This window comes from Sinocyclocheilus rhinocerous, unplaced genomic scaffold, assembly GCF_001515625.1.
Source record: "Sinocyclocheilus rhinocerous isolate Xijiao unplaced genomic scaffold, SAMN03320098_v1.1 scaffold1785, whole genome shotgun sequence".
Classification (NCBI taxonomy): Eukaryota; Metazoa; Chordata; class Actinopteri; order Cypriniformes; family Cyprinidae; genus Sinocyclocheilus; species Sinocyclocheilus rhinocerous.
The window spans coordinates 149,945-164,119 of NW_015627538.1; the positions used below are offsets into that span (position 1 = coordinate 149,945).

At 36.9% G+C, this 14,175-nt stretch overlaps 1 pseudogene; it reads left to right on the plus strand.

Moving 5' to 3' along the window:
• The first annotated feature begins 3,107 nt into the window (after positions 1 to 3,107).
• The window catches only part of LOC107729132 (glutamate decarboxylase 1-like), a 16,127-nt pseudogene continuing 5,059 nt past the window's right edge, over positions 3,108 to 14,175 (plus strand).

Genomic DNA, 14,175 nt, shown 5'->3' on the forward strand with positions numbered 1-14,175 from the left:
ACAAAAAAATCCTAAAATAATAAATAGGATACCCCACAGCAGCATTTCCAGCAGTATCCTACATTTCTGAATCATGATCTTACTCAGCTAAATGTGACTATTAGCTTAACAGCTGTATTCCTTGTTTGCTAGCTACCTATGCACATATAGCATACAATGTTAAAAATGTTCTACATTATGAACCTTAACCCAAATACCTTTAGGTTATCACTGTAGATAATTGTTACCCTGCCTGTGGAAACCCAGCTAAAGTATTTTTTTTAAACAGTGGATGAGTAATTCACTCCTTAATTTGTTTAATAAAAGCTTCCTTTGAGATCGTTTTGACAGACATGTTTATTGTGTATTATTTTCAACGTGTTTATTGCTAAGTTTAGTGTGGCAAAATAGAAGCGCAGCCGTAATTCGCTTGCAGTGCATCTGGTTGCCATGACAACCTCAGGTGCTTCCTGCTGCTGCTCTATGTAATCAGAGTGTGAATTTGTAGATTTTCTATACCAAAACTAAAATGTGTTTAAAAGTGCGACTGACCAAATCGTCCGGCTCATTTTGCCAACCCCTTGAACTCGAAGACATCTCTAATTTGACAGTTTACCATCTGATCTCACTCAGTGACTCTAGGCTACGTAGGACGGGACGAAACCATGCAGTGAATGGGAGGAGATAATTTTGCCGGAAATGCAAATTTTTTATTTGTAACTCTTTGGTAGATACATTTATAATTTCCATTACATTACTACCACTACTGTTACTACTAATAAAACAGATCTCTGGGGGCCCCAAAAGTGCGTGGGCCCTTAGAATCATCCTACCCCCCCCCCTTAGCGGTGTCAAAACATCTCTCAAAATACTTGCTACTGATGTGAAAAACGCAAAAAATCGAACCCCATCCGAATGTTTTTATGATGGATGAAAGTTTCTGAGACAGTGTGTAAACGTGATTGACACAACATGAGATCGTAATTATGTTTTTTTTTTTTACATTTCAGACTCAGTGTGCAATGCCCTTAAACCTAACCACTTCTCAACCATATAAAACACAACACGAGTGAAAGTACAGTCACAGGTATTTATTGCATAAATTGACCAAAAACACAGAATTAGGATTTACTAAGCAAATTACAATACTGCTTAGTAATTTACTGACTTTTTTAAAACATAAAAATAAGATATTTAAACCTTCAACTAAACCTTTAAAATGAACTAGATATCTGCACTACTGGCAGAACAGGCGTACATTCAGGGCTATTTATACAGAATATAAATAGCCCTATGTTCTCAAAAGAAAACAAGCACAACTGCTTCTTCAGTTTCAATCTTCATTCCAGTAATACCTAATATTACTAATATAATATCGGTCTTTAAATGCGAGATATTTAAAGTGTACCTAAAGTATACTTGCAATAGTTCCACTTTAGCACAATCAAATTTACTTCAGTTCAGCTTTAGTTGGACTTCAGCACTACTACCTCACAATTAAAGTGCATTAAGTACAAAATTAGTTGTTCCAATTTAGCAGACTTTAAGTAAACCAGTTTAGTACATTAAAAGTACAGTTGCAGGGTGTTTTATCAACTACATATATATGTAAATGTATTTGTAGTATACTTAGCATGAAATAAATGTATTTCAAATACATTTTAGTATAAATTATTTTTCACTAGTGTTCATTGACTTTGTATAAATAGCCCTGAATGTACGACTGTTCTGCCAGTAGTGCAGATATCTAGTTCATTTTAAAGGTTTAGTTGAAGGTTTAAATATCTTATTTTTATGTTTTAAAAAAGTCAGTAAATGATTAAAGGGGTCATATGATGCTGCTAAAAATAACATTATTTTGTGTATTTGGTGTAATGAAATGTGTTTATGCGGTTTAAAGTAAAAAAAACACATTATTTTCCACATACTGTACACAGTATTGCTTAGCAAAATGAGCCGGACGATTTGGTCAGTCGCACTTTTAAACACATTTTAGTTTTGGTATAGAAAATCTACAAATTCACACTCTGATTACATAGAGCAGCAGCAGCAAACAAAAAGACCACCAATTTCTATGAACTCGGTGTGCAAGGACCTTTACAGTGCTTTGTGCTGTGAGGCGAAGTCACAAGTGGATCAACTTGTCAGATGCCATTCTGGATTTTGCCGTTCGCTTTTACGGTGGCTCTGCCAGGCAATGGTAATGTTCAAGGACTAAACATAGAAATCATTTAACCAATGACACTGATTGAAGCAGCATGGTCAGCCTGATTAAAAACCATGAAAATAAATAATAAAAACAAGCCTTCATTTCTCCCTCACTGTTCCCTCTATTCACTTTGCCCAAGCTATTTGCAGACCATTTGAAAGACTGAGCTCCTCTGTGCTCCTCTTAAATAGGATCTCTGCTGGCCTGACCTTAATGAAAAGTCACCAGCTTCTATATATCAAAATGCAGACATATGGACGAAATGAAATCTGATATGCATCAAAGACAAAAAAAACAAAACATTGTACACTCTTAAAAATAAAGGTGCTTCACGATGCCATAGAAGAACCTTTTACATCTGAAGAAGCTTTCTGTTTCACAAAAGGTTCTTTGCGGCGAAAGAAGGTTCTTCGGGTTATAAAAAAGGTAAGAAAGAGATGGTTCTTTAAAGAACCTTTGACTGAATGGTTCTTTGTTGAGTGTATATGTTTATACAATACTGTGATATGTTTTCAAATGTTTTAATGTTTCCTCAATAACAGTATGCATGGTGGATTTTGATACTCATTTGTCAGTAAGATTTTAGATTTAAACAGAAGCTTTCCTAACAACTTGCTAAAATCTGACAAGTCAAAGATTCTGATTTTTTTTTTCCTACAGCATGTTGAAAACAAGCCTGCAGGATTTATAAAAAGGAAATATTTGGCCTTGATGAGTAGTGCTTCTGTTGCTTCACATAAACCTGCTTTTTTTCATGCCTAGGCATCTGTCATATCAGTTAACAAAAGAAGAGAGAGAGTCTGAAACTGTGATGAGGTCATGCGTTTTCATCCTTATGTCATAGCATTGCTTCTATTTGGATGAAAAGCTATGCACTATGACCACACCTAGTTTGACTGAAGGTTGGTTGAGTTTTAACCCTGGGGCAGAGGCTGGGACTTTTATAACTCTCAGCCATTTGGCACGGACTCTACATATTAACAGTCCGCAAGAGTGGACGCCTCAATGAGAAGGTAAACTACATTGACCTATTGTTGTTTTGTTTTTTTATAACATGTTAGAATGCCATTCAGTGCTTTTAATTTTTGCCATACTGTACAATTTCCTTTTTTGTTAACATAAGTGATTGGTGCTCATGTTCAAACAAGTGGCTGTTCACTGTGCTGATCTCAAACCATTTCGGTTTTGATTTTCATTGAAGTGGCATAATGTAATTTCTGAAGTTGTGTTTGTTTGTGTCTGACAGTGGTGTTATTGTTATTTAAAACTATTAGAACTAACTTCAACTATAAGTTGTTTTCATTAGTTGAAATAAAGCTGAAATAAAGCATACACAAAATATTAGATGAAGAACATAAACGTAAACAAACTTAAAAAGAATTTAGAAATGATGCCTTGGCAATTTTCTTAAGTAAAATAAGTTGAAAATGAACTAAAATTGGTGAAACTAAAACTGAAATGAAAATAAAATAAAGCTAAATAGAAAAAACAGAATTACTTAAACGGAAATTAAAATGAGAACTGAAAATATAAAAAGGCAAAACATTCAAAATATAAATAAATATCTAATAGTAAAATAGCTGGTATCTGTGTCTGTGGGTGTTTGAGCTTGTATTTTGATGTGTGTGCAGGTCTCCAGGAGACATTATGGAGTTAACACAAGCTGATAGGCGGCATTTAGACAAGAGCAAACAGGACACAGGTTCTTTAGGAAGCACTGATGACAGCCTGAAATATGACAGTGGGCGCGTAGCCCATGACTTCAGCATCCACAGCAAAGGAAGAGGTCTGAGCTTCTCTCTTGCAGTACAACGATGGTACTAGAAACAATTTCTGAAAAGAAATACAGCCCAGCATTGTGGGATGATTCACTCTTTTCAGTTTGATACCAAATGTAATGAATGTTTTGATCAAAACATGTTCGAACTTAGAGAAAGCAAGTGCAAATTGTGTGGTTTGATATTCAATTATCTATTCAAATATTGTTTCAATGAAATGAATTGATATAATGTATAACTTGCACTATAAGCCTTTTTGGATAAAAGCTTTTCCACATGAAAAGCAAATGTAAATGTAATATTGATTGAAATTAAATGAAGAGATTTATTTTTAATTTAGCTACAATTACTCCCACAAAGTAAATATTTTCATTCAATGTTGTGCATTCAAATTGTTTGCATTAGCGGCGCTTGCAAATGTTTGAAAATGAAAAATGCAAATGAAACCACAGAACTGTGTCGCAATGGCTCACTGTGTTGAAACAAGCTGCTGTAGAAAGAAGTTAAGAAGCCATGCTGGTAGACAGTAAATTATAGGGTAACCTTCAGACATTGATTGACAGCCCAACCTGTTGTATAATGTGATGCACAGAGACAAAATGTTGTTTGCAACTTCATTGTAGCCAATACATAGTGCTCATACCCTTATGGAAATTAGCCATGGTTTTACTACAAATAAAAACCCAAAAAAAAAAAACATGGTTATGTGGTTAAACCACGGTAACCACAAATTAACCATGATTTGCTACACTAACCATAGTTTATGTTATTTGTAGTAAAACTGTGGTTATACAAATGGTAATCAATATGCCAAAAAAACCTTTTCGTGAATGTACTGGACCTGAATCACAAATAATTTGTGAGAATGATGTGCATTTTGTGCTTGTTTAGATCTGCTCCCTGCTGAGGACGGAGAGGAAACAACCAAGCACTTCCTCCAGGAGCTGGTAAACATCTTGCTGGCCTACATCAGTAAATCCCTCAAACGCAGCTCCAAAGTTCTAGATTTCCACTATCCTCACCAGCTTAAGGAAGGCCTGGAGGGCTTCAGCCTGGAGCTCCCTGACCAGCCAGATAACCTGGAGCAGCTGTTGGTGGACTGCAGAGACACACTTAAATATGGAGTTAAAACGGGTAAGAACAAGCAAAATAACATGGGTTATTTAGTGGAGGCTTTTGTAAATGTTGTCCTTAAATGTTGTCAGGTCATCCAAGATTTTTCAACCAGCTGTCAACTGGACTTGACATCATTGGTCTGGCAGGAGAATGGTTGACGTCCACAGCAAATACAAACATGTAAGTCAAGAGTTTCATTTCTTCAACATTCATATTATAATTATGAATGAACAGAAAAATAAATGTAAGGGCGGCCAGGGATGGTTGCAACATATTTAAAATTAGGTATAGGGATGAAACTAATTCTGTTTCAACATTGATTTACTGTATTTTTGATCAAAATACATGCAGCCTTGGTGAGCATGAGACTGCTTAAAAAAATTTATTAATTAAAAACTCTTACCGAAGCCAAACTTTTAAACAGTGTAAGATGTGGATTTCAAAAGACCTAATTTTTTTTGCAGTTAGTCATAGGGAAATTATTCATTATATTTATTTTATCAAGCTTGAGATAAATAACACAAAAACAATAAGTTACGTATGTTAAAGTCGTCATGTTAGAGAAGTAGCGACAGATAATTTCTTCCATATCGTGATGTACATCGGGAAAATTATACAGAAAGATGTTGATTGAATGTAAGCTTGCTGTGTATTGTAAGAAAGGGGCAAGTTTTAAAGGGATAGTTCACCTAAAAATGAAAATGTTGTCGTTCCAAACCTGTATGAGTTTCTTTCTTATGTTGAACATAAAAGAAGATATTTTGAGGAATGCAGGTAATCAAACAGCTGATGGAAGTCGAATGGAAGTCGATGGGGACCAGCAACTGTTTGGTTCTTCAAAATTCTTCAAAATATTTTCTTTTTTTTTCAACATAAGTAAGAAATTTATGGAGGTTTGGAACGACATGAAGGGTAAATGATGACAAAATTTTAATTTTTGGGTGAACTATTCCTTTAAGTCAGGTGTCAAACTCAGTTCCTGGAGGGCCACAGGCCTGCAGCAGAGATTGTCTTACTATAGGGAGATAAGAGGGTCTGTATTGCTTACTATTGGAGAAAGTGTAACGGTCAACTTGGATCACGTGTGCCTTAATAAAAAATCACATTACAGCCTTGACGTCATTGAATTTCAGTCAGAGTTGTGCGACACTCAATTGCTGTTTACGGATACCATAGGAATGAATGAGAAGTGCCATAAGCTGAATCCCACCTGTTGCAAAAAGTCAGTGACTTCTCTTATAAAACAGCATTTTTTTTCGGTGTAAACTAAAAATAGTTCAATCCAAAAGTATTGTTTAGTGTAAAACAAGTTGAAGATTAGCCGATAGGCTGTCGGTTCATTAAATGATGAGCTGTTTCTTCTAAAAAGCTGTTTATTCAGCGTAATGAAGCCTCTCCTCCATTGACATCCATTCAAAAAAAAAAACCAGCCTCTGGTCTCCTTGCCGTTAGCATTAGCCGTTACGCTTTTTTGGCTAAAGGTTGCAGGCTTGCCTTCTAGTGGCTTTGCCCTGCAGAGTTTAGATTCAACCATAATTAAACGCACCTGATCCAACTAATCAAGTCCTTCAGGCTTATTTGAAAACGACATGGTTTGTGTGTTGGAGCAAGGCTGGAACTAAACTCTGCAGGACTGCAGCCCTCCAGGAATTGAGTTTGACACCCCTGCCTTAAGTGGACTAAATGATTAGAGAAGTCATGACATATATGACATTTTCATTGAAATCATAAAGATGCATTTAGAAAATAGATTTTCCATTTCCAAACTGACTTTAAAGCAAAGTTTGTTCCCATTTTGCCCTATTTCTTTTACATTTCATCAAGGCACGTATGTTCCTTTCTGTTTACAGGTTCACTTATGAAATATCCCCGGTCTTTATACTCATGGAGGAAGTAGTTCTGAGAAAAATGCATTCAATTATTGGATGGCCAGAGGAAGATGGAGATGGCATATTTTGTCCTGGTAACAAGCTGAAAGCACAAAAATACAGGAAGCATTTATATTTGCGTTTTGAAAAATGAACATTGGAACTTTTCCATCATTTGTATTTCATTAAACAGCTAATGGCTTTCTCCGCAGGAGGCACCATGTCTAATCTGTACAGTGTGTTGTTGGCTAGGTTTCATCTCTTTCCGGCGGTGAAGACCCACGGGATGTCTGCGATACCTCGCCTGGCACTGTTCACCTCCGCGCACGTACATGATTTCATTATTGTTTCCTATACTCTGACCCTTCCACTTACTCAATGAGACACATAGCACAACACATTTCAGCTATTACCTCCTGACCCGCTGATTGGGAGGTCAGACGTTACGTGTCACAGCAGTGTTTTTTAAAAGTGCTGATAAACTGACGCTAATTTGCATATTTAATGTCTTGTTATGGTAAAGCAAAAGGTCATATCATGTTAGCTGTTTGCCTGTGCATGTTTAATATACGCTTTCCTTATTAGAGTCATTATTCAATCAAGAAGTCTGCAGCGGTTCTCGGCATCGGCTCTGAAAATGTTATAGTTGTCAGATGTGACGAAAGGTAAGATTGATGGATGGAATCATAAGTTCATCATCTGCAATGTGTCCAGTTTACCAAGATTAATAAAATGTTCGGTTTCTCTCTGTGAGGGGGAAGATGATCTCATCAGAACTGAACTCCAGTATTGAGGCAGCAAAGTCTAAGTTTAGTCATATGAGCTGACTTTGAGCTGAATATTTCATATTTTAGAAGTTTGTGGTAACACTTTAGGACAGGGACCAATTCTCACTATTAACTAGTTGCTTATTTGCATGCCTATTAATAACATATTGTCTGTTGATTAGTATTTATAAAGCACATAATCTGCATGACCATATTCTACATACCTAATCCTACCCAACACCTAATTTTAACAACTACCTTAATAACTATTAATAAGCAGAAAATTAATAGTTTATTGAGACAAAAGTCGTAGTTAATGGTTTGTTAATAGCGAGAATTGGACCATTAAATAAAGCATGACCAAGTTTGTTTTGCGGTTTCCACCATTTATATAACATGCAATATTTCATGTAACAGACCTTAGTCAGGTTAGACGCCTTATTGAATTTATGGTGGATGAAAACATGGCTGTGAGGGATAGGCATGTGCTGTATAAAAGTCTTAGATCAACATTCAAATCTGTTTTATGGAGTTTTTGTTTACTGAAAGTTTTTGCCAGCTGAACAATCAGTATGTTGTTATACAACAATACAATTCACACTGTACTTCTATCCCTCGAATCCTTGTTTTCATTCCTGCCAAAAATCAAATATGGCACTACCCGGACTAAGTTCTATAGCACTTTTTATCACTCTGCTAATCTGTATTTGACTGTAGTCTGTAGAACCGGACATATTTTGTCTTAACTGCCTGGTTACTCAATATCAGTGTCTTATTTATAGGACTGTTATACATGCTTGTATAAAGCCATGCTGTAGTAGTGGACTAAATATCAGCTTGTAGTATGGGTGTGACGTGATCCATTTTAGACGTGTGGTTATCCAAGACAAAATGATCCAATATATGGAATCTAAACTGGACATTATGTAATGTTAAGTTAAGCTGAAAAAAGAAAATGTATGGCTGATCATAATTTTCAGACCTGCTTCTCAGTCAAACTCATCAAATCAGTAGAAATTTATAATAATAACCCTTCAGTGAGAACTTGGAAACAACTGACCTATCGATAAGCCCCTCCCATCGAACGCAGATGAGCCAATGGCAGTCGAGTATCAGTTGCACGGGGACCGGAACTCGGACATCTTTAGGATTAGCGCCATAGAGAAAAATTGGAAGATCCAAAGCTTGCATCAGTTTGATGGTGTTTATGCTACAAAAATGGAAAAACGATGTGTCTGGGGTACTTGTAACACTGATTCCAGGTATCCTGAGAGGATGGGCAATGGAATTTATTTTATTCCATTTCCTGAACCCAAACAAAACAGAGCTAATGTTAAAGTTAGTGAGTCCATGCTAAAGTACAAACCTAAAATGCTAACTTTTCTCACTTCATGTACAGTGTAGGTCAAAAACACATAAACAAAGGTCTACATTGTCTCTCCATATTAAACTGTTTAAATGTAAATTAATTTAATCGTACCCTGCGGTACATGAACAGTGTTGATCCTGGATGTTGTCATCTACGATCGTGACGACCGTAACATGAGGCTTCTCCCGCTTGCATTGTGATCTGTGAACCCTCGCTTCCAAATTAATTGAGTTACCCACCATATTTATCTTTAAAAAAAATTATATGTCCCTCCATGGCATATTTAATTCCCACTTGAATGGTGGTCCTTCTGTGTCCAAAATTGTTCAAGAAGTAAGTAAGTAAGTCAAGTTTATTTATATAGCACATTTATCTCAGCAAAGCTGGCCAAAGTGCTAAACAGAAACAAAGTTAAAACATAAGACAAGCAAGACAAACCATAAAACAATAAAACATGGGTAAAATCAATTAGAATGCCTGGGAGTAAAGATATGTTTTCAACATTGTTTTAAAAGTTACAATAGAAGGTGCAAGGCGGATGTCCAGTGGCAGTTGATTCCAAAGACGGGGGGCGGCGACTGAAAAAGCCCTATCACCCTTTGTTTTGAACATCTTGTGACAAGGTTTTCACACTAACAGCTTTGGTCCGATTACCGATTGGTCAATTGTGATTTTATTCCCCTACTATCTATCCATGTTTTCATTATTGCCAACAGCAGTATGCACAAAATGTGGGAAGTAGGTTACTGAGAGTTACTAAATTGCGTCACCTACTGATTCTGTTAAAATAATTGCCAGTTCTGCCCCTTTAAAGGGGTCATCGGATGCCCATTTTCCACAAGTTGATATGCTTCTTTAGGGTCTTAATGAAAATTCTGTAACATAGTTTGGTTAAAATTTCTCAACGGTAGTGTAAAACAACACCGTTTTTACCCTGTCAAAAACAGCTCTTTTCAGAGCAAGCTGTTTTCTTGCATGCTGCTTTAAATGCAAATGAGCTCTGCTCACCCCACCTCTCTCTTCCGAGCTGCTCTCTGAGAGATGGTAAACTTTAGCCGCATTCATCGTGAAACTTGTTAACTAGCACGTTATTAGGAAAGGCGATTTGCAAAGATTCATTAAAAAACCTTACACTCACTTCTTCTGGACGTGAAGCTGAATCACAAATGATTCGCGCGAAGCTAGACGCATTTAGGTAGATCGTGGGGGGTGCATTTTCTTCAAAAACAAATGTAATCCACTGCGTCTTCAGTGGCTCAGATGTCAGGGAGTAAATGACGACTGCTATGTTAATTATTACATCCAACAACAGAACACCTCAATCGCTTAGGAGACATTCTTGTCTACAGTACATCTGCTCCGGCATCGAAACAATGGCGGACTGATGAAAGCTCACTCAGGGCGGGTCTAAGGAAAGATGCCAGTCCAGTCTGTGCTGATATGCTACTGTCAATCAAACAATCGTGGGAGATCTGAGATTGGCTCGATTTGAGAAAGGGGAAATGATTTAACGAGATTAAAAAAAACACTGGGTGGATCTTTATCATTATAGGGTGGTTGTGTACACACACTGCCAACACACATTTCAGTTCAAACAGCTTGTAAAAGTGCATGTGGCATCCGATGACCCCTTTAAGCTTTACCATGCAAAGTGAGGGGTTACCTGTTCTGCTGTAGCCAAAAATTATGAATATATTCTGCAATGTAATAAATGTTCATGAATGGGACATTTTTATGCTTTTTGTGGTGTTTTTTTTCACTAAAATTTTCTTGCAGGTTAGATACAGTCATTGCATATTAAATTATCTTCTATTGAAACGTAAATTTCTGCAGTGCACACATTGAAAAATTATGGGGAAAATATTCAGGTCTATATCACATTAGCTAGGACATCGCACACCTGATATTCAGGTCAACAAAAATGTTGCTCATGCACTGAAAAAAAAAGTCTAGAAACATTTTTCACACAGAAATTGATAATACATTTTGTAAACAGTTACTAAGAGACAGTAAGTAACACTGAATTAAAGGCAGGGTAAGCGATTTCTGGTAGCCAATGTTGATATTTGAAATCACCAAAACAAACACGCCCCTACCCCAAAAGGGTCTTGCCCCTATTTTGATAGCTCCGCCCCACATATATATGTACGCAACCCAGGCAACGATTAGTTCTGTGAATCAAAGCAAAACCAATGTTACACCGTGTCTACGGACGTGAGCGGCGCGGCGCAACAAATCCCCGACAGAAAGCTGCTGCCGGGTTCTATTTATGACGTGCTGACACACGTTTCAAATGGTTTTCAACGGTTGTTTGATCGCGTCCAGTGTAGGCAGACTTTAGCTGTTGTAGACACGGTGTTACTCACCTATTGAGAAGAAACAAAGCAACCTCGGTGTCCGATCGCAGGCCTCCGCTCCTTGTGTTCTCTCCAGCGCTGGAAAGCTGATCCGATATTTACACGGGTCCTACTTCTTGCCTTATCGTTCCGCAGACGTTTTCCTCTTTTGTTTTTTATCCGCCATCTCTATCTTTCTGTCGCTCGGCTCTGCTAATGTCCGTCCCATGCACTGAAAGCTCTCTCCTCCACATCACGAGTAGACACGCCCCTTATTGCTGATTGGCTACAAGTTTGTTTTGCTATTCGGCTCGAATCAGTTTTCTAAAGTGTTTTTGAAAAATTACATACCCTACCTTTAAATGTGAAATTTTGAAGTAGAAAAAAACAATAGTATTTTCTTGTAAAGGCCAATTCACACTGCTCCGATAGATGCAGACAAACAGCTGTCACGTTTATGGTCCGTTTTTGTTTTGTTTTCCCTCTGTTCCTGCCTCCTGTTTCTGTATGCCCTTATTTGGTTTCCTTCCAGTTCCTGTCCTGATTATGTTTATTTGTCTCTGCTGTGTTCTTTTAATTATCCTTAATTACTCCTCACCTGTTTCTGTTCTCCCTGATTGCGTTTCATGTGTTTATAAGCCCTGTGTTTCTAAGTTTGCCTTGTCCGGAATTATACGTCAAAAGTTGTGCTTCATGTGAGTCTCGCCCTGCCTTGTGGTTCCCTTTTGGATTGTTTATTAAAGACTGTAGTTTTGAGTTTATCCTCGTTTCCTCGTTCTTCGTCTTGTCCCAGAAGGCAACCGTGACAACAGCAACAGACATGTTTGTCAGGTTTTAGATTCAGGTGTCTGTTGGCATTGGTCGGTGCTTATTTTTCTTGACTGAACATGTTGAATTGGCGTTTGTTGGGTCTTGGAATGTATTAGGAAGTGATGTACTGTAATCTGGTAACCTTAATAATATAATTTTTTTTTTAAAGAGTATTAGAGTAAGTTTAACAAGAATTTATATTTCAGTCATTCTACTTCAAAATGTCATGCTTAATTTAATGTTACTTGCTGTTTCTTTGCAGTTCATTCTGAAATTTACTGGCAATTTCTTTGCCTATTTATTTATTTTTTTTTCAGTTTGTGATATCTTGTCTTCTACATTTAGCAAATCCCTCTTTGCTGTCTATAGGGTCTGGTGCCATTCTATGTCAACGCAACAGCAGGAACCACAGTCTATGGAGCCTTTGACGCTCTGAATGAAATAGCAGACATATGTGAACACCATGGCATGTGGATGTAATGTGTTTTATCTTATTAAGTACATTTTATTAAATAGTCCGAATGATGCAGTGCTTTAATGCTCTCACTTCATTTAGGCTGCTTGGGGTGGAGGCTTGCTTCTGTCCAACAAACATCGTGTGAAACTGCAAGGAATTGAAAGGTAACCGAAATCAATCATTTTGATTGTATAATGTGTTCCTGTTGCTCCGTGGCATAAGCAACGCCAAGGTCATGGGTTTGATTCACCGGGAATTCATGAAGTGATTCAGGAAAATTTACAATTTGAGTGCAGTGCAAATTGCTTTGGATAAAAACCTCCACTAAAAGCGTAATTGTTAACTGGGAAACAGAACAACATTCAGTCCATTTAACTGTTGGGAGTGCAGATATCATTGTTTTATGGTGTTATATTTTGGCACAAGCAAAAAAAAAAAAACTCTGAGTTCCTTTTAACTCCGAGATTGATTGATACTTGCAAATTTGCTGTGGGCCACAGAACAATAATGGGTTGACTGTTTGCACAACTTGTAAAATTTTCTGATCCCACTGTTTATTGGTAAGACAACAAAATATTTTAAAGATTCTAATATTTACTTTCTAATGTATTAGGGTTATGGGATCTAGAATATGGTCGTGCAGAATAAGGCATAAAAATGTGCTTTGAGTATTAAAAAATGGCCAAAATGCTAGTAATGCATGCTAATATGGCACTTATTCTAAAGTGTTACCATACGTTTTTAGTATGTTTATCAACTAGTTGGACTGTCTAGTTGCTTTTAAATCTTGTTGGCTATTGCAAGCATGGGCTGCTTCATCTACCTTAAATGTCAGCAGTCAATTCTCTGGACTCTTCTTTAACAACCCTCTGTTTCATTTTCTTTTAATCAACACAAAGTGCCGCCATCATTGCCATTACGTATGGTGTTCTGCAGGATAATTTACGTAATTTCTCTACAATTTTACCTCCAAAAGGAGTGTGGTGAAAGCACATTGACATTTACTCTGTGAGACTGTTAAAACATAACCCACTCACCCCCGTCTGCCAAAAAACGTTCTTTTTATTTCTTTTGTACTGATGGTTGGTCAGAACCTGCAATTACCAATTTGATGCATTCTAGGAGTAGGGCTGTAAAGTTTCTGTCTAATGGATTCCACCTCCACTTTCACCTCCATTTCAAAAATCTTTTTATATTTTGAATGTGTACTTTAAATTGGTGGAGTTGTCAACATCTAACATCAGTCTATTCATATTCATATGCTTTCATCCAGAGCTCATTCTGTGACCTGGAACCCGCACAAGATGATGGGCGTCCCACTGCAATGCTCAACCATTCTAGTGAAGAGGAAGGTGAGCTGAGCTGGAAAATTTAATCTATGATGTTAAGAATAAATAAACAGTGTGTGTGTATATGTATATGTGTATATATATATGTGTGTGTGTGTGTATATATATATATATATATATATATATATATATATTTC